Consider the following 19,928-nt stretch of genomic DNA (forward strand, 5'->3'; position numbering starts at 1 on the left):
GGAGCGGCTCCGAGAGTGGCAGGCCACCAGGAGTCATCCCATGTGGAGGGGGTGGAGCCAAAGATGAGGACTTCTGTCTTGTCGGTAGTGAGTTTGAGGAAGCTGCTCTTCATCCATTCAGCAATGATCTTCATTCCTTCGTGGAGGTTGGTCTTGGAGGAGTCCTTGGTGAGGGAGAGGATCAGCTGGATGTCGTTGCCGTATGAGATGATGTTGAGGTTGTGGGATCGGGCGATGTTAGAGAGTGGGGCCATGTAGACGTTGAAGAGGGTCGGGCTGAGGGACGAACCCTGGGGTACGCCGCAGATGATTTCGGTGGCCTCCAAGCGGAATGGATGAGGAGGACTGTCTGGGTTCTGCTGGTGAGATAGGAGGTGACCTAGTCCAGAGCTCTGTCGCGGATTCTTGCATTGCTGAGGCATGACTGTAGGTTGTGGTGGCAGACGGTGTTGAATGCGGCTGAGAGGTCCAGGAGGATGAGGGCCGCGGTTTTGGTGCTGTCCAGTATGGTTCTGATGTCATCAGTGGCAGCGATGAGTGCGGTTTCAGTACTGTGGTTGCTGCGGAATCCGGCTTGGGAAGGGTCCAGGGTGCAGGTCTCCTCGAGAAAGCGGGTTAGTTGTCTGTTGACAGTGTTCTCGATGACTTTTGCCAGGAAGGGGAGCAGGGAGATAGGCCGTAAGTTCTTGAGGTCCTTTGGGTCTACCTTGGTTTTTTTGAGGAGGGCGTTGATCTCAGTGTGTTTCCAGCTCTCCGGGAACGTGGCTGACTCGAAGGAGCTGTTGATGATCTTCCGTAGTTGGTGTGCAATGAAGGAGCTTGCTTTGTTAAGGATGTGATGAGGGCAGGGGTCAGATGGAGAGCTGGAGTGGATGGTGTTCATGATTTCATAGTGTTGTTGTTGTTGTTGGTGGGAGTCCAGGAGAGCAGGAGGTTGGTTGGAGGTGAATCCGACCAACCTCCTGCTAGGCTGAATCTTGGCTTTTACTCTTTCATTGTACAGTAGTATGATGCCTTTTGAGCATTTGATCTCCGTTTTAGAAAGGTATATATATATATATATATATATATATATATATATATATATATATATATATTCATACTCATAAAATATGTTAAACAATATATGGAAACCAAGCAACCATACAAGCACCTCAGGTTGCCACCCACCACCCAGTGCTTTTATCAGTTAGGATTAGTTAGCTTTTGGAGGACAGGGTACACACACATAGTGGAGTACCTTGTCCTCCATACTGATGGTCTACCTGCTGAACATAAGAGTCATGTGATCCATTGTGTGAGGTAGCCACCACCTTCCCCGCCAGCATAAACCTTAGACCAACAGCCTCATGGACATCAGGTGATTCGTTTAAGTACCTCAGACCATACACCATATTTAGGGGGAATGTTCTAATGTAGTTTTTCCTGTTTGGGACCGCCAGGAAAAGCCAAGTGCTCCTAAACAGGATTATTTACAAAAAAAATAGCACCCATGCTCTGGAGAAAATATTGAGGGTGTCAGAGTAGTTGATTTTTGTTTTTCAAAAACAAACTCCAACTTTTCAAGTTTGTTTATTGCTGCATGAAACATTGCAGTTGCTCAACTAATTTACAGTGCCTTCACAGGTGCCCCTCAGTGGTCGTTCCTCTGATGGCATTGAGATCTCCTCCTTGCAGGCAGACACCTCTACGTATTGTGGTATGCAGTCTGCCAGGGCAATGGAGCACATGCCTTCCTTTCCCTGGCAGAATGGAGTAAAGCCTGCCAAGCAATAAGTGCACCATTAGCCTTATCATTAAAGATTTCCACCAAATCTAATAAAAAGGCCAAAACAGAACGAGATTTGCCCTCAAACTAATTCAACAGCTACCAAATATAGCACTTGTGGTGGCTGAAATAGTTATTTATTTGCTTTAAAGGCACAGGTGGAGACAGAGAACGTGAACTCAGGAGCCTGGAGGTTAAGACAGGAAGGAACCCTATGTTTAAATGTTGATGAATAATTGCACACTTTTCTCTTAACAGAGTCCAGTGTGAGGCTCATGAACAGCAGCTAAGGCCATTGTTTTAGCAGAAAATCATATTTATTTGTTATTGTGTAGGCTATAGCAAATATTTTTACCTGTTTTATTGCTTTTTATTGAATCTTGTTTTGTAGAATTAAACAAAAAAGAATTATTGGGAATATGATGATTATTTGGCCCACTGGGGATTGATACATGTATTTTGAGTAATATTATAGAGTGCTGGATACGCAATGTAAACTACATCAATAATCCATAAATATATTGGGTACACAACCCACTGAGGCTGCATTGATAGCTTTGGTTAGATTTCAATTGCATGCCTCATGTTGCATCACAGTAATGAGATGGGTGCACAAATAACTAAAGAATTGGTATCACAGAAATAAAATGTTTTGATTTCACATTCAGACCAATAAATACTTAAGTACAATGTACTGATTGTCCTATCTGAAATGTATTGAATTGATTGTAATATTGAATGCATTAAGTAATGAGAGGAGATGAATGATTTAGTATGAAGTGTAGCCATATTAATTTAAGTCCTATGAATTGAAATATGATGATTTACACAAAGAATATAAGAGAATTTCTATGAACTAACACCTTCCAAGATGGCTTTGTTAGGAGTATACAAGTCATTTATTGCTGTTTATTGCACTAGAGTGTAAGGTGGGGCTTAACATTATATAGCTACTATGTCAAAATGGTGTCTTGTATCATGAGCATGGCTGTGTGACACAGTCAAAATGCATTGATTCTTCAGCCAGGAGTAATATAATAACGCAATAGTGAACAAGGCTCGGGAGTTCCGGCTTTGTCCCTATAAAGTAAGCAAGTGAGAGTAATATGTCACAGAACTGCTAGTGGATGTAACCCTAGCATGACGATTGGGTGCCCACATGCCTGCTCAACTATATATCTTTCCACGAAGATAATGAATTAGGATTTTAGTATACAATCTGTACTCTTTGATCTATGCAACCTGATGAATTAAGTTTACTTGTAAGCTAATGCTAAGTAACTCTTTAGTTTCAATTGCTTTCAGAAGGTCATGTGACCCAGTTTCTCCTTTTTAAAAATCACTTTCATGAATGTACATGGTGGTCAGTTGAAGGCTCATGTGCCGAAATGCGCTCCCATTTCTACCACCTAATGTTTTTTTAACTCTTTTTTTCAATGAAATGAAGAATCTTTGAGGTGAAAACACTTTCACAACATACCTGGTTGTGCTGCAATTTTTCTCCTGCAGCCCACTTGGAGATCCAGCGCTACAGCTTCCTGCTGAGGGAAAAGTAATTGTGTGAGTACATATATATGTATATATATATATATAATATATATTCTATATTATCACCTTGCGGCGGTCGCCACTAGGTAGTTATAGTTGAGAACTAGTTTCAATAGAAAATCGTTTTTTTACTTGCTTATATCAATACATTTCCTGACCCTCATGTCACCTGCTGTCTGGAAAGTTTGGAGGTGATTGGTCAAGCTGGGGCTAAGAAAAAGGGGGCCCAAAGACATGTTTTCTCCATCTTAATTTTCATAGGGATTTTGAACATGAGTAGAGGCCGAACCAATGGATTCATACCAAACTTGTCAGAAAGTTAGCTCCTGGTCCAGTAAGAAACCTTATTGTGATTTGGTGTAAATGCATTCAGTAGTTTTCTAGTTATTAAATGAAAACCACATTTGTATATATAGGGATGCAGATCCTCCTTGGATTCTCCCTGGATCCTCAGCGGATTCGGAGGAAAAGCAAGACCCTGATTGGCTGGCTGCAACCTGACAGAAAAGTTGAGGCTGCCATTGTGTTTCACACATTGCAAGGGGGAGTGGGAAAAAAACAATGTAGAAACACATAAAGGGTCAGGATATAGGCATCCTGACCCCATAGGACACATGTAGGGGTGTGTAACTTAGGGACCCTTCTTGGGCAAAAAAAATGCCTTTTTTTTCGGCCGATCCTCGGATTTGAGGATCCTCCTCAGATGCTCCTCGGATCCTGGGGAAAAGTAAGGCCCTGATTGGCTTCCCGTAACCTCGACCAAATATTAATGTGTGCGTTAAAAAAAGTATAGAAAATCACTGAAAAACCAAAGGTTACAAGGACGTAATAGTTAGGTTGACATTTTACCTATTCAAAACCATAGAAATTCAGCAGTTATAGTTCTACTTATAGTTCTCCTTATCTGAAGAAACTATAACTTTTGCTGGAAAGTAACCTTGGGCAATGAGTTATAGTTCTTAACATAAGTATATCTATAAGTATAACTGTAACTGCTGAATATCTATGGTTTTGTATGGGTAAAATGCCAACCTAACTATAATGTCCGTGTAACCTTTGGTTTTTCGACATTTTCACATTGCATGTTTACAATCTTAGAGTATGAATGAAACAGATGGTTACAAATGGAGGTGCAAGAATGGCTGTAAAAGAACAGAGTTCTGCTGCAATAAGCAGACTTGCGAAAGCATACCTAACAGTACAGTGAAATATCTCTCTCGCTATCTCTCTCCCTCTCTCTCTCTCTCTGTACATACATATATATATATATATATATATATATATATATATATATATATATATATATATATATATATATATATATATATATACAGAGAGAGAGCGAGAGAGAGAGAGAGATATTACCTACTGGCAGCCATCAGTTGGCAGGTAGGTTTTTTCGACTTGCCTTTATCTTTAGAAGCGTTTGACCAATCTTCACAAAATTTTCCCCAAAAAAGTGGGCCCAAACATCTTGTTGTGCATGGAAAGTTTGGGGTCGATTCGTCAAATGGGGGGGAGGGAGGAATAAAGGGGGTAAAAAAAGTGTGTTTACCATTGTAATTCCTATAGACTCTTTAGACACGCCGGCAGCCCGAACTGCTGGACGGAATTACACCAAAATTGGCAGAAAGGAAGCTTTTGGTCCGCAGATGAGTCTTTTATTCATTTGGTGTAAATCCATTCAGTAGTTTAGGAGAAGGTAAAGGAAATCTAAATTTGCATATCTAGCATTGCAACATATTTGCAAATAGTACTGATCTCGTGCAGAGATCTGGTTGGCTGCGAACACTTCAAACAGGAAGTGTTGCCAGCTATTTTGAGACTCAGCTTCAGCCCATTCTAAAAAACAAAAAAAAGGAAACGTGGGCAGGGTACTGTTACCCTGCCCCCCTAGCCTTGGTGCAGGGGTCCCCAGGGCTAAAAAGCACTTTCACTGTGTTAAAAAAACAAACAAAACAAAAACGGTCTCCTTCGGTTGCTTTTATTTTTGCCCCTGGGTGGGCCAGGTCTCAGAGGCATAATATTTGAAGGAGGGGGATGCAAGCCCCCCCCCTTTCTAGGGCTTACTAAAGCCCAGAGACCACCCCCTCCCCAGGGCTCTGAATGTGAAGTATGTGGTTACGGGGGCACCTTCGGGAGGTAGCTATTTGCTTTTGCTTAGTGAGAGCTGACAGTGGATTTGGTTTTAGAATGACTTTGAGCACCTTTGTCACATGTAATGCCCAGTTCATCTAGGAACTTCTCAATCTTGTCCTTTCCTACAGTGTTGCCACTCTGTAATTCATGCAATGTAATACGCATATCCTGATTTTCCTACACCTCCTTGTTTTTGTGTTCATGCGCTCCTCCAGTTTGAATTTTTGTAAAAAAATACGGTTGTTTAATTTTAATTTTCGTAGCAGCTTGAATACGTCAATTCTAGTTTGAGTATAATCAAACCTGATGGTGGGACAAAAAGAGGCCTAAAGTAAGCACTTCCTCCTCTTCTGGAGACAAAGATTTAAGTTATAAATTAATTATACTTTTATTTTTGTTATCCATACCCATTATGATTCCTTTACTGGACCCCTTATATCCATTCCCATTTGGGTGGTTTTCCCTTAGCCTCTTCCCCTTCCACTGGTTCCTCTTCATTTTCCTCTGTTTCCGCCTCCTCTGTTTCCACGTCTTCTTCCTCTCATTCCGGTGGCTGTTTTTATGCGTCCCTTTCTCAAATGACCCATCTCATTTAATAGCATTGGTCAGCTCAGTGGTTCTCCATCAGATAGACTGCTGTCTCCTCTTTCTGGGACATCACTTTCTTTTGTCAGATCCATCTCTCTCTAAAATTCTGCTTGGGTCCCATTGTGCCTGATTCTTTACCTTTTCCTTTCCCGATACATTATGTCATATTTTTTTATTAAATGTTAGTATGTGACCTCTCTCCTAATCTCATACCTCTTTTAAAAACTTCCTTTGTTTGTGCAATTTAATTTCCCCTTTCCAATTTATCTAATCATGTGTCCGTATCCTTTAGGAATTTGTTTTTCTCTTTCTCTCTCTCTGGACTGGTTTCAAGCCATTCTCTGATTCCTCAATCTTTAACATTATTTCCGAACAGTTGGTAGTGTTCTCAGCCCATTCTTGCAACATCTCAGGATTAGGGCTTGAGTATGTTGGAATGGTGTAAATGTGCAAACGTCTTGAGAACAATTCTAATCCTCATGGACGAAAAGGCCATTTTAGAACTAATTACAGAGGTAAAGTTAATGTGATACCTGAATGGTGCTGTGAAAAAGTGTCTAGAACCAGATGTAATAGAATTCAGATAACAGTACCGTGATTTCTTGAGTTGGCGAAATGGGCTGGAGCAACTTGCATTCTCCCGTAAAATAGATTTTCTTTGCATAGAAGTGAATTGATATTAACACAAGAACGTTTGGTTGGTACAATGTGCCTCTTGGGTTTTATTTTGTTATCATGGACTGATCCACATCTTATTTCCAGTACCACTCCACTCTACCACACTGTCCGCATTCTGCTCTACTCCATGCCACTCCACTGTTGCGCAATCAAATCCATTCTGTGACGCTCTACTCTACTCCACTCTACGATACTTTACTCCACTCTATCCTACACAACTCCACTCAACTTCACTCCAGTTTAGTCCACTGTATGACACTTTAACCCACTCTTTGCAACTATTTGACACTCCACTCTGCGGCACTCCACTCTGACACTCTCCGCCACTGTATATAATTCCACTATACAAAATTATCCTACACTTTATGTCACTGCACACCACTACTACAATTTATCCCAGTACACTCCACTGTACTTCTCTGTACTCCACTCTATATTTGTAGACTCCACTGTGCAATACTCTACTGCGCTCTACAAGACTTTGCAACAGTCTACAACTCAGTGCTCCACTCTAGTGTAAGAGACTCACTCCAATTTATGACAGTTTACTCAACTCTACACTACACAATTTGACTCCCCTCCACGCCACTCCACTCCACACAAATCCACTATATTATACTTCACTCCACACTATGGTATGCCATTCCACTCAAGTCTACTCCAGTGCACAACACCTTACCTCACTCTATGTTATTGTACAACAATCCACTCCAAGTCACTCCACTGTACAACACCCTACTGTACTCTATGCACTTCCTTTCTGAAAGATTCTACTATATGGTATGCCACTCTATGACACTCTGCTCCACTATATGGTGTCCACTCTCCGTCACTGTACTGCACTGTATAAGACTGTAGGACATGCCACTTCATTTCTCTCTGTAGCATGCCACTTCACTATAGGATGCAGCACTCCAATCTACTACACTCTCCTCTGCTGTATGTCACACCATTGTACAACACTCCACTGCACAACACACCACTGTACAAGACTCTCTGCCCCTATTGTATGACACTCCACCCAGCAACACTGAAATGTACAACACTGTACTCAAATGAACTCCACTCAACACAGATGCATTGTGCAACACTCTATTCCACTCTATGCCACTGTACGACCCTCGACTTGACTACACTCCGCTCCACAACACTTCCCTTCATGACACTGCAGTCCATGCCACTCCACTGTCCAACACTCAACTGCATTGTATGGCATGCCTGTCCACTGTACAACATCCAACTCCACTTTATGATACTATACTGCACTATACGACACACCACTCTACTCCACTCTACTGTGTAACACTCTACTCCACTGTATGCTACACCACTCTACTCCACTCTTCTCCACTCCACTCTATTCCACTGTACACTACACTCTATGACACTACACTCTATCACACTGTCCTCCACTATAATCTACAACACGAAAAAATACTTAAACTGAATGACACTCTGCATCACGATTTGAAACACATTTTTACTAAAAAATAAAAATAATTTAAATTCCATGAGAAAACGAAAGGTTAAGGCTGTTATAGTTACGAAAACGTTATTTATTCTATCTATACAAACCCAACTTAAACTATGCAAACATTAGAAATTCTAAAGTTATAGTTATGACTTAAATTTAGAATTTAGGGACCATCTTCATATTGCTGTGTTACACACCTCCATACACAGTCTTGCCACCTCAATAACCACACTACAATAGCTATAACTCGCCACTCTATCATGCACTGTATTACCACAAATCGTCATTTGAGATGTCATAAGTGTTGTTATTAATGCTATGATTTCACATACTATGCCTGATGTATATGCAAACGTTTAAACAGTGCATAGAGAAGGCGTGAGTTGTAGTTAATATAGTGTGGTGAGTGAGGCGGCAAGACTGTGTATGGAGGTGCATGACTTACAGTAATATAAAGGTGTTGCTTAAATTCTAAATTTAAGTTATAGTTATGATGTTAGAATTTCTTATGTTTGTAGGGCGTAAGGTAGGTTTGTATGGAAAGAATAAATAAAGTTTTCCTAACTATAATTTAGCATTAACCTTTGATTTTTTTTAATTGAAAATATATAGATGTATATGACATCATAAATTATGTTATAGGAAATGAGTGATGTCATATGAGAGGTCATAAGCAGAGCATAGCGGGGGCATGAGTTAAGGTAGTCCTGTTAACTATAACTGCTGAATTTATGGGTGTTTTTTTAGTTCAAAACGTTAATGTTGTCAGTGAGAAATTCACCTAACTATAATCTGGCTTCAACTTTCGTTTTATTCAGTGAATATATATATATCAGTCCTGTTTGCCAGATTCCAGCTGCTTCACACGCGGTAAGCCAGTGGTGGGGTGGCGAACCCTAAACATCCAAACTAGCACGTCGCCTGATCCCGAGGCGTATCTCCTGATGCAGACCACAAACCACAGCTCATATTTACACAGCGTTTATTTAAATACTAATGGCAGCAATAAACTCTACGCGTTTCGTGATAAAAAATCAGGATCTGATGCTGGGAATGTTCTAAAGGAAGAACTGGTGAAGAAACAATTGTGGGACAATTTGTGGAAAATATCCAAACGAGAGCATGCTAAATTGTGGGAGGCCACCACATTACAGAAGTATGTTGAGTGTGATAGAATCCCAAGAGGACTTATCATTTTTACTTTACGTAATATAGTTGATCCGGATCCTGACATGATTGAGGAATGGATGATTAACAATCACAATTGTTCATCGGGGATGCTCAAAATACTAATCAAGTATGCTAGGAAAGATGTGGAGAAATTATCACAAGAAATTGACAAATGTATGGCGATGTTAAAAGATAATTGTAGTCTTGAGGAATATGAAAAGATGGTAAGACTAAATGAACGTTTTATATAAGTTGGAAGGGGAAATAATAATAGCTAAAAAACAATGTACATTTCATAGAGAAGAAGTGTATTATGAAAGGGGTCGTATTTTGACCTTTGGACGAAAATGTGATAATCTAAGAAGTAACATCATGATGCAAGATGTAGGACAACAAATACCTCAGGTGTACATTACAACAACTGAAATAAATTCAAGAAGTATGCACTGGGAGTGACACAGGAGAGAATGATGTCTCCAATCAGTCTGATGTGGAATTAGTAAAATCAAATATTGTAAAGGAGATCAACCTCATGGCGCAAGGGAGAATGAAAACCCAAGGAAGCAGAGGTGTACAAGGTCACAGAGGTCATGGAAGAGGAGGAATAGGAGGCAGCAAAGGAGACGGAAAGAAACAAAGAGATATGAAGAGTTCTATGGGAGTTCGCACAAGGGGACAAATGGTATCGAACCAATGAATAAATTGACAGTAGTGAATTTATCTGATACTGTTCTTACAAAACCTCAGGAACAAGTCCTTTACTTAGGTCTTTCTTTTTGTCCTACAGCATTTTTTGACTACACACAAAGTAGTATTGATTTATTTCACTTTGTGAGAATATTGAAGTTGAGATATTGGTATGCTACAAAGTCATCCAAAGAGTTAGTTAAAATTAGTAGTACTCCTTCTAAGCTATTAATAAGTGATATAGAATTTCTACAAACAATGGGAGAACTTGTAGGAGACAGTACTTGGGTTGACAACCCCATTACGAATCTGCTTAGTGAAGTCTTGAAGACAGATTTGCGGTGTGATACAACAGGCAATTTTAAACCTAAATCAACCTTTTGTCCCCAAGTAGTACAAAGATCCATTGATGTATTTGAAAAATGTATGGTACAGGAATTCCATAGAATCGATAAGAAGAAGAAATTTGCAAATATGAATTTAAAGAAGGACCAAATACAAGCTAGCAAGGAGTTAAAGGGTAAGAAGAATATTGTCATAAAACAATCTGACAAAGGTGGTAATGTGGTAATATGGCCCTCAGAAAAATATTTTCAGGAAGGACTAAGACAATTGAAGAATAGTAGTCAATATGAGGTAACAACTTGACAGAAATCCTTGATAGCTCATAAAGAGTATTTAGAGAAATTGAATGCTTGGAAAGTGGACGGATTAATTGAGACTGATGAATACTTATTTCTGAAATGTGATTTTCCTAAACTGCCAATGCTTTGCCTATTACTAAAGTTACATAAACACTCAACGAATTCAACGGGGAGGCTGATTGTCTCCTCCAAAGGTAGTGGGTTGGAGAATACTTCTAAAAATTTTGATATTTTTCTCCGCCCATTTGTACAGTCTTTACCATCGTATAGCCGAGACACAAGTGATTGTTTGACAAGAATTAATGGTATACTTTTGGGAAAATCAATATTTAATATTATGTCTTGATGTAGAGAGTTTATATACATGTATACCACATGATCTAGGCATTGAAGCAAGCCAACATTTTTTAAGAGCCAGGTCAATATCTTATCTATGACATAGGGAAATGTTATTGCAGATGAGGCCTTTACCTGGACTGGTGGGAGGAGCAGGCAGTGTACAAAATCCGTCAATTTGATGAACAAGCTGTTCTCTGGGTTCATTTTATTGACAAAATGTTTTGCATTTGGAATGGTAGTGCAAGCCTTGGACTTTGTTAAAGTGCTGAATGATAATCAGTTACATTTAAGATTTACATCTCATATTCATGCATCGAAGATAGAATTTTTAGATTTAAAATTAGTCCAAGGCTCTAAATTGGTTAGTTCATTGTTTCATAAAAAAACAGCAGGGAACAGTTTATTACACGTGAAGAGTTGTCATTCAAAGAATCTTATAGCTAGTATCCCATATGGAGAATTGCTTAGAGCAAGAAGAAATTGTAGTGAGGATACAGATTTTTTTCAGAAGATGGAAACTATGAGAAGCCGGTTCTTACAAAGAAGCTATTTCTGCAAAGTCATTGAAAGTGCTTGTAATAAGGTATTAGCAACTAACCGAGAGGATGCGTTAATTCCTCATCGGGAAACAAGCACTAATGAGTCTCAAACAGTTAGGTTAATTACAAGTTTCCATAATCAAGCATGGGAAGTAAGACACTGTCTAAATAAATATTGGGATGTATTAAGAATGGATGAACAAGTAGGTAGTTTTATTGGAGATAAACCACAAATAACTTTCAGAAGAAGTCCCTCATTGAAGGATCAATTATGTGTAAGTTTGGTGCAATCTATAGAAAGGATTGAACAAACATGTATACAGGGGTTCTTTGTGTAAAGCTTGTAAATTCAGTAGCAGCAGTTGTGAGATACAGTTGTCTCAAGAAATGAATAATTTTATAATAAAGAAACACTTGACTTGTAACACAGAATATAGTATTTATGCACTGTACTGTCTGTGTAATAAGTATTACGATGGCAGCACAATCCATAAAGCAAAAAAATGGAATTTGGAACATTTCAGAGCGGTTAAAAATGAGGATAAACAGTATCCAGTGGCCAGACATTTTGCAAGTTACCATCAAAAGAATACAAATGTGTTAACATTTTGTGTTTTGGATAGTATCCCTGTGTGTATAAGAGGCGGGAACAAGAACTGTGGAGATTGGAATCCAAATTAATTATAAAACACAGGACTGTTCATCCGAGAGGATTAAACATGGATGAGGAGCTTTCCATGGATCTAGGCTGAGATAATATGGAAATGCAAGCAATTGTTTCAGCTGCTATGTATAGTAATGATTGAGATTCTGTGCCCTTTTTTCTAGTATGTAATTTAGGTAGGGATGTGACATGTATGTTATAATTACAATCTTAATTTGTATTTTTGTTTTCACTTTAGAGTGAAGATGTGGACAGGTCTGAATATGCGAGAGCAGGAGAGCTTTTATATCTGAATCCTTCTGGTTGTCCAGAAGGTGTAATTAAGCGGACTTAAGTGCTAAGTATAAATAGGTGGAATATGTTATGTATATTATATTGTGTATTTAAGGATATCATGCAGTTGATTGATGATTAACATCATATGATAATGTGTTCTAGAATATGCAATAATTATTACTTGGCTGGAGTATTAATGAAATTATTTAAATGATGATTTTCAATGACTGTGAATAGTTTGTATAGAGTAGTAGCACTCCAAGATGGCCGACACGTTTTCTGGATTGATGTGCACATGTGTTGTACCTTTTCTATGATTGTTAATAGTGGGAGAGTTTTTTTACTAAGAATGGTAGATGGGCAAAGAATGCATTTTAAGAAGTTGTACTTGTGAGCAAGGAGTGATTTGCTCTGAAACGCGTAGAGTTTATTGCTGCCATTAGTATTTAAATAAACGCTGTGTGAATACGAGCCATGGTTGGTGGTCTGCATCGGGAGATATGCCTCAAGAGCAGATGACACGCTCGTTTGGATATATATATGTCACCCACTTAAGTATCCCTTTAAACATGCCTGAGGCCTGCCTTTGCAGCCTGTGTGTGTGTACACTTATAAGCTGCCATTTGGACTTCGCAAAGTAAACCATTTGGCAGGCTAAAACCTTCCTTTTTAAAGTATATAAGTGACGCCTAGGGTAGGCCCTTGACAAACCAGACGGCAGGGTGCAATGTATTTAATAAGTAGGGCATGCACCTTTGAACTTTACATGTCCTAGTAGTGAAAAACTCTTTAATTTACTACTGCAAGTTTACCTCTCCCATAGGATAACTTTGGATTTACATTCTTACATTCTATAGGTGTAATTTCTAAATTAGAACAGATACTAAGTTATGTTTGGTGTCTTAGGAATTGTAATGAAAAATCCTAATTTATGGTGAAATCAGATGTCAACTTGCTATTTTGAAAATTCAAGTAAGAAATGTGTCATTTTCTTGCCTAAGCCATTTGGTGCCTGCAGCCTGTCTCTGGGTCATATGACTAGGTGTAGGTGGCAGTTAGAATTTGTGTATTCCTCCTAGACCACAACACACAATGCAAAGCTTAGGTGTGACTGGATGGGCCATCCCTAGCAAGGTAGGATGGAGAAGCTGGGCCTAGCCACACTTACACTTCAATAGGCTGTGTCCTGCCTTCACACAAAGGGCTGCATCACCCCTGTGGTGAAGGCTGGGAAGACAGGGCACCTGTGCACTTTGAAAGTGTGCTTCTAAAAGCTTCTTCCCACTCCAAAGGCAAACTGTGTATAAATACTGGACCTAGTACACCAACTCTTCAGTACACTTCTGGACCCGTGGATGCTCTGCCAGGAAGAAGGACTGCTGTGTTTCTGAAAGGACTTCCACTCTGCTGGACTGCTGCTCTGAAGGAACTGTTGCCCTGCTGTGCGGAACTGCTGCCTGCTGCCATCTTGCCTGAGAAAGGAGAACTGGACCAGCAACTTCACCCGTGAACCAGATCTGAGCCTCAGAGACACAAAGGGCTCCCTAATATTGTCCACCAGCGCCTGCCTGGACCCCCCTGAATTTAGTTCCTGCCCCCAACTGGTGCCCTTCAGGTCCTGGACCCTTGGTGTGGCTCAGAGAGCTGAAATCTTGCTTTTGGGCTCCTGATGCTGAGACTTCACTGCTTGCACCATGATCCAATGAGAAGCTCTGTCAGCTCAACTCTTCACGCTATAGCATCAACCACCACAGGAACCCCCATCCGTGATGCCTGGCCTGCGGATTGGGCTATGCCAGCAGTCTCCCTCGATATTGTACCTGCTCCTTGTGGCTCCCTCCACCGTGAATGGGATTCTAGGAACAGATTTGAGACTGTAAAACTCCAGTGAGTCTAACCTGGTGACTGTTGCCGACCCATGCTCCATTGCGCTCGATCTAGAAGTTTGACTTTGCCCAGTCCAGCGTGACCAAATGTCCAGAGTTGCCGTTTTGGTGCTATATTTTGCCAAACTCTTTAAAAATTCATAACTCTGGTTCTACTAATTAGATGTTTGTCATTTTGGTGGTTTTATTTATTACATTTTACTCTAGTTTTCTCACTTGGTGTCAGATCATTTTTGTGTGATGTTTTTTACTTTATGATTATTTGAAGTGTCGCGCAAATACTTTATACATTACCTCTAAGTTAAGCCTGACTGCTCTGTGCAAAACTACTAGAGAGTTGAATACAGGTTAATTTAGGGTTGGCTTGTGCTTCACCTTACAAGGATTGTGGTTGCTGCTTGACCAAGGCTCACACCCTAATCAGCCAACAACCCATTTTCTTACATCGGTGATCAGCAGCGAGGATGGAACTTGTGTTTCTACAGTACCATACAGTGATTTTGTATACACTACCATCCTATATCTAAAATAAATCTGAGCTTTAAATTCTCCCTGATTGTTTTTTTTGTTGTTTTATCTAAATTAATTCCTATTCTACCTAACTGTTTGTACCATGACTCAATCTGTAAGGATGGCACTTCAGCTTGCTAACCTGGAGTGCTACACAATGGCTGAGCTCAAGGAGGTATACCAGGAGAGGAGGCTACTTGCCAAAAGAAGCACCAAGAAGGCAGAGCTCCAAAATGCCTTGAGGGCATGGGCAGAGGCCCACCAGTTGCCAGTCACAGCAGATGACCAGGAGGGAGAAGATGACGTCGAGGACTGAGAGCAGTACCTGCAGGAGGATCTGGGAATGCAGGCTGTTGAGTAGGGTGACGATGTACCCCCAGGATTAGAGATCCATCCCTGTGTAGGAAGCAGTGTGCCCTCTCACAACCTGCCCCCAGAGGAGCTGGCGAAAAGGAAGGCAGAGAGGGAGTTCAGTTTGGAAATGGCCAACCTCAGGATAGAGGAGAAGAAACTGACCATGAAGGCAGAACTGAAACAGGCTGAGAGAACCTTGGAGGAGAGGAAAATCTTGCTGACTCATGAACTGAGTCTGAAGGAATGGACCTCGAGGCTAGGTGGGCAGGGTCCAGCAGTGATGGTAGCAGCATACCTGCAGTGCTTTCTGTAGACAAGAGGGTCCATATTCCTAAAAGCCCTGGCGCCTGACTTTGATGTGGGAGACAATATTGACAAGCGGTTTGAGGCTTATGATCTCTGTGGGGCTAGTGTGTGGAGGCATGTCCCTAGTGAGTGGAGGGACACCTTACTCTCCCTAGAGAAGGGAGACAGGATGAGGTATCCTCCTATGAAGTAAGCCCTATTCAGGAAGTATGGTCTTGCATAAGTTGCAACTTTGGCGTAACTCTACAAGGTGTGCTTCCCCACTTATGGATGACACGGATGAACGTGGTTCAGTGCACCAGCGATTAATGTAAAAGACAAGTTATTGAAGCCGCACAATGCACTATTCAATTGACATAGAAGTATTGCTTTTGGTTTACTGAAAATCTCATAAAGGAATCAGGGGCATTGTGAAAACAGCGACAAGCCTTATTTTATTATACAAAGTTTCACACAAACTGTACTAAGAACAATGAACAGGTTAAAGGTATTTATTATGACAGGAACAATTTACTCCTTATTACATCTAAAACAACTACACAAAATATTATAAACAGCTAAAAGACCTGAATAACAAGAATATGAATAACATTTGAAAAATTGTCAAAATGTAATCTAAAACCCAGTCTCTAACTTCCAGCTTCTATGCGCTATATTAGGAGAGTGAGGAAGGATGAGCAACTTGCAGTCTAGAGTTTCCTAAGGAGAAGTGATGCACTGCATACCTTGTTGACAGCAAAGGCTGCCTTTATGAGCAGAGGTGCAAAGACAGTGTCCCCTGTGAAGGGCAAACACCAATTGCGGTAGCAGTTAGTCAGTCTTCCTCCAGGACTCAGCGTTATCAGCTTCAGGCTTCAGGTGAGATATAGCATCTGCAAAGTGCAAAGTGTGCTGGCAGAACCTTGAGCAATAATCTGGGTGAAGGACCTCACCTGACAAGTGGTCAAGTGGTCGTCCTTCAATACTAAAAGTTATCAGAAACTTGAATTCTTGACAAAAGTTGAAGAATGTTTGGCATCGATTATGTGCATCAAGGTTTTTGCCTAGGCATCTCCTTATGAACACATAAGGTAAAAGGACGTCAATTCAGACTACAATATTTTGGTTATATGTCTGTATGTGTTTTTAATGATCATTGCCTGCTAAAAAGTAGACATTTGACACAGACAGATGTTGCATTAATTGTCATATCTGTGTTTTTAATCAAACAGTTTGATGCTTTCAGAGTTCTTAGAAAAATGAGTCCAGGAGACATCTGCATTGAAGGGCAGACATGACATTAATTCTGCATAATTTGGGAAAGATGGTGACTCCCATTGTGCGAGAGAGAGAAGATGGCCTACATAAGATAAAGTCGGACCTCAGGGACTTTACGTCAGTCTCAACCTGGAGATGTATAGGCAGAGGTTCAGGGACAGTCTGAAACTGGCCCATCAGCCCAGGGATTATTGTGTGGATTCCTTTTGCAAGTTACTGGACGGCTGGGTGAAGGGCACTGAAGGTCAGGATTATCAGGGGTTGTTCAATTTGATTGTGAGAGAGCACATGTTCAGTCTATATTTTCCAGAGCTGTGCCAACACCTGATTGATAGTAAGCTCACTGGTCCCAGGGAGCTTGATAAGGAGACAGAGGACTGGCTCAGCACCAGGTTCCATAAGAAGGTACCTGGAAATGACCTCAAGAAGGGTTGATCAAGTTCTCCCAGCAGAGTGAGGGAGAGGTCAAGAGAGACACAGACAGTTCTGAGAATTAGGGGGAAGGAAAGGGTTCCCATGCCCCTTCTGAGAAAAAGGAGGGAAGTTCTGGTGGGTGGTGACCCAGGGTGCCCCATTTCCAATCCTGTTGCTTTGATTGTTCTAAGCAAGGGCACAAGCAGGGGGACTCTGTCTGCCCTAAGAAACCACCCTCTGTGGAGTGGTGGCCAATATGGCCTTAGAGGTAAGTAAACCTCAGGGAAAGGTCATAGACCATGCCATGATCCCCTCTAGCTGGGTGATACACTCAAAGGGTGATCCCCGAGAATGTGAGTCTTCACTTCCACCAGGTGAAAGTGAATGGGATCACTGTCACTGCTCTGAGGGACACCTGGTCGAGCCAGACGATGAGAGGGAAAAGCTAGTATACCCAGAGCAGTACATCGGCCAGGTGTGTAGGGTGACTCAATCTCAAGTGCAGAACTGTTTCTGCCCTGTTGCCCTGGTATACCTGTAGCAGGGTGGGGAGGTGACCCCGAGGGAGGTCATAGTTAGTCCTGGGATGTCTATAGACTGCATTTTGGAGAATGGGTTTCCCCCAGTGTCAGGAGAACTGGAAGGGGTGGCGGCCCAGAGCTTCCTGACCATTCAATTTTCTGGGAGTTCCACTCCTAAGCAGAGGGTACAAGGACCCAGATGGAAGGGCAGGGTTATGATGAGGGGAGGCCGATGCCTGTATCCTGTTTAGCCTCAGGGTACAGACTCTATGCTGAGTGGCCAAGCTCAGGATACCACCCCCCAACTGGTAGAAGGTAGAGTGGAAGTAGGGTGTCCAACACCCAGGCTACCACCCCCTTTCTGAGAAACATGAATTCAGAGAACCCTGGTTGGCCTGGGGCCTGGATCCTGGCGCTGATAGCTGTCAGTGGCCTCTGTTGGTTGTTGTTCTTATGGGCAGAGCTTTCCTTTGGTTTACGATAGACGTCTGATCAAAGTGGTGGAATGGGCCACAACACTTGTTGACCATGGTGATACTGTCTGCCTATTGGGATGCATCTGTCAGCAAGTTAAGGTGTGGTGCTGCATAAATGGGTTTCACAGATGAGGAGAAGGGTTCCCCATGGGCCAGGTCAGTGGTTCAGGACAGCATAGACAGAGGGTTCCAACTAAGTTCAGAGGGGCATAGACCTGACAAGTGCCCCTGCAGTAGAGGGCCAATGTCAATGTTCTATCACCTAAGTAAGGAAGCCTATCATGGTGTTGATTAGTCTACCATGGCTTTTGGTTGGAGGGGGGGCGTTGTGTTGGACTTGGTCCTTTCTGAAGGGTCACCCCCCAGCTTTTTGCCTTCCTCCTCCTATTTTACTGTATTTGTTGGCTTAGGACTATGTGCAGTTTACCGATGCTAATCAGTGCTGAAGTGTTTTGTGCTCTCTCCTTATATGCTCTCTGGCTCATATTTAATTTGCATATTTAATTTACTTGTAAAGCCTTAGTAAAGTGGCACTACCAGTGCCCAGGGCCTATAAATCAAACTCTACTATTAGGCCTGTATCACTGATTGTGCAACCTATATAAGTAGCACTTTAAACATGTCTCAGACCTGTCAGTGCAGCCTGTGTGTGTGCAGTTTCAAACTGCCATTTCGACCTGGCCCTTCCTTTTTAATATATATATATGTATGTATGTATATATATATATATACATATACACATATATATTATCACCTAGGGCATGCCTTGGACAACCCAGAGGGCAGGGTGCAAAGTCTTTGAAAAGTAGGATATGCACATTTAAGTTTTACAGGTCCTGGTAGTGAAAAAGTAAATTCGTTTTTCACCACTGCAAAGCCTACCTCTCCCGTAGGATCTCAATGAAGTTACCTCATTACATTACATTTTATATGTTTCATTTCCAAGTTGGAACAGGTGCCAAGTTCATGTTTGGTGTCTTTGGAATTATGATGAAAAATCCTAACTTATGATGAAGTTCGATTTTAAATTATAGTTTTGAAAACTACACTTTTTGAAAGTTGCATTTTCTTGCCATAGCCAGTCGAAGACTTCAGCCTGTTTCAGGGTCACATGACTGGGTGTAGTTGGCAGCTGGGCTTTGTGTATTCCTCCTAGACAGCCATCCACAATGGGGAACTTAGGCGGACCTGATGAGCCATCACTGGCAGGACGGGAGGGAGGAACTGGGCCCAGCCCCACTTACACTTCAATAGGCTGTGTCCTGCCTCCACACAAAGGCTTGTATAACCCCTGTAGTCAGGGCTAAGCCATACTTCACAAAAGAAGGGGTCCCTCAAGGCTCTTTCATCTCACCAATGCTTTTCATCATCTACATGAAGTTATTACCGGTAATGATCAATTAATTTTAGCTCACATGCTATAACTATGCAGATGACACACAAACAATCCTTAATTAGGGAAGCACCCAAGACGTGAGAAAATCAAAAATCTTCAGTTGGCTTAGAGCTGTTAATCAGTGCATGACATGGAGACATCTCAAATTGAATGCTTCCAAAATTGAAATATTCACAAGTGGCAATTGGAAACATTATGCCCCAATCTACGCCTGGCCTCCCAATCTGGGACCACCTCCTAAAGTATCTAAGGAAGTTAGAATCCTTGGAATTACCATGGACTCCAATTTATCAA

The 19,928-nt window shown here is 41.3% G+C and overlaps 1 long non-coding RNA gene across 5 annotated transcripts in view; it reads right to left on the bottom strand.

Annotated features, from left to right (window-relative positions):
• Positions 1-19,928, bottom strand: part of LOC138265550 (uncharacterized) — a 205,383-nt gene that overhangs the window by 12,708 nt on the left and 172,747 nt on the right. For 3 of the 5 annotated variants that reach the window (XR_011199379.1, XR_011199381.1, XR_011199382.1), the window contains one exon: positions 3,249-3,306. This is a non-coding gene — a long non-coding RNA (uncharacterized lncRNA). Of the gene's footprint in view, positions 1-3,248; positions 3,310-19,928 lie in introns of all 5 variants that reach the window. The other 2 variants (XR_011199378.1, XR_011199380.1) reach the window with 1 other exon arrangement.

The sequence above is a fragment of the Pleurodeles waltl genome, chromosome 11 (assembly GCF_031143425.1).
Source record: "Pleurodeles waltl isolate 20211129_DDA chromosome 11, aPleWal1.hap1.20221129, whole genome shotgun sequence".
NCBI lineage: Eukaryota > Metazoa > Chordata > Amphibia > Caudata > Salamandridae > Pleurodeles > Pleurodeles waltl.